Source organism: Bos taurus, chromosome X (genome assembly GCF_002263795.3).
Source record: "Bos taurus isolate L1 Dominette 01449 registration number 42190680 breed Hereford chromosome X, ARS-UCD2.0, whole genome shotgun sequence".
NCBI classification, from domain to species: Eukaryota; Metazoa; Chordata; class Mammalia; order Artiodactyla; family Bovidae; genus Bos; species Bos taurus.
In genome coordinates, this window is record NC_037357.1 from 79,654,349 (window position 1) to 79,655,203 (window position 855).

Consider the following 855-nt stretch of genomic DNA (forward strand, 5'->3'; position numbering starts at 1 on the left):
TCCTTCTGAGACGAATTAGCAGTTGTATTAATAAAACGTTGTCATCGCAAAGCTCCAGTTTCATAATGGACAGTGAAAGATGATGTTGAGCTTTTTATAAGGTCTTTGGTTTCCTCACTCAAGGCTTTGGAAATTAAGTCAAAACTAACTGTTGTCAACCTTCCAATGATGAAAGGTTGGGTTGACTTTGATGTGAAAGTGAAAGTGAAGTCGCTCAGTCGTCTCTGATTCTTTGCGACCCCATGGACTGTAGCCTACAACGCTCCTCCGTCCATGGGATTTTCCAGGCAAGAGTACTGGAGGGGGTTGCCATTTCCTTCTCCAGAGGATCTTCCCAACCCAGGGATCGAACCTGGGTCTCCCGCATTGTAGGCAGATGCTTTACCATCTGAGCCACCAGGGAAGACTCTGGTGTAGACCGAGTCATTTCTTAAAAGTGTTCCAATACCACCAGTTTGTCTTTCTGTCCTTCACTTTTTCTCTTTCCGTCTTTTATGAGAAAGCTGATTCGTCCGTTGCCATCACGACTGAGCGATACGCACACGCACACGCACACGCACGCGCACACGCACACGCACACGCCCGCACGCACGCACGCATGCGCACACACACTCATGCGCGCGCATGCGCGCGCACAACATTACAGATTCCGCTTTCCTTCTTGTGGGAACCAACCCGCCCAGCTGAAGTCACCTCAGGTCATAACTACAGCCTCTTCGTGCACAATATAGCTGTCCTCACCCAGGTGTGATTCTTCTATCATTTGCCTATTCACCTACATTCCTGTCCCGTGATGGTGGGCAGCTTTTCTCCCTTCATCTTCCTGTCTGCTACCCTCCCCGCTTATTTACATCT

General features: G+C 49.1%; 1 non-coding gene across 1 annotated transcript; it reads right to left on the reverse strand.

The window, feature by feature from the left end:
- Window positions 1-331: 331 nt before the first annotated feature.
- Window positions 332-403, reverse strand: TRNAC-ACA (transfer RNA cysteine (anticodon ACA)). Its single transcript has one exon. It is a non-coding gene; the product is annotated as a tRNA-Cys (tRNA).
- Between the last annotated feature and the right edge of the window lie 452 nt (window positions 404-855).